General features: G+C 32.8%; 1 non-coding gene across 1 annotated transcript; it reads right to left on the reverse strand.

Moving 5' to 3' along the window:
* Window positions 1–294: 294 nt before the first annotated feature.
* LOC117101289 lies at window positions 295–486 on the reverse strand. Its single transcript, XR_004444260.1, has one exon. It is a non-coding gene; the product is annotated as a U2 spliceosomal RNA (small nuclear RNA).
* Window positions 487–647: the final 161 nt, after the last annotated feature.

A 647-nucleotide genomic window follows, 5' to 3' on the forward strand; every position in this document is an offset into this window, starting at 1 on the left:
AAAAAAAAAAAAAAAAAAAAAAAAAAAAACCTCCCTCCCTCATCAGTTTTTTGGTCTTGATAGGATGATAAACTAATAATTTTTTTTATGGGGCCTTAAGTATTGTTTAAAGGTTTGCATGGCGAAGTAATAATATTATTCTCCTGAAGACGATTGAAACAACTCAATCGAAACTTAATCAACTACAACAGTTCTTTTCAAAACTACTAACGTGGGGTCCCGCAAGTTTCTAATATATATATTAATGTTATGTATTGTTTTCAAATTCTGATTTTATTAAATTATATCCTCCGAAGAGGATGGGCCGTTCCTGGAGGTACTGCAATACCAGGCCAACCCGTGGCCAGGACGGAGCAAGCTCCTATTCCATGGCCTAATTTCAAAAATCAGTTTAATATAGAAGCTACTCAATGAGCAGCGTTTCAGATATTAAGCTGAAAAGAACAGATACTACACATGATCTTAGCCAAAAGGCCGAGAAGCGATGGCGTTTTTTGGTTGAAGGGGTATATGTACTACACGATATTCTGGCTTTGTACTGGTGTTGAATAATGTGCTTTACATATTATAATTTTCATAATTTTTTTTTTATCTTTCAGATATACATTAATTTCAGTTAATTAAAATACCTATTATTAGCTTTTAAA

The sequence above is a fragment of the Anneissia japonica genome, unplaced genomic scaffold (assembly GCF_011630105.1).
Source record: "Anneissia japonica isolate Jap-2015-1 unplaced genomic scaffold, ASM1163010v1 scaffold149191_len647_cov87, whole genome shotgun sequence".
NCBI lineage: Eukaryota > Metazoa > Echinodermata > Crinoidea > Comatulida > Comatulidae > Anneissia > Anneissia japonica.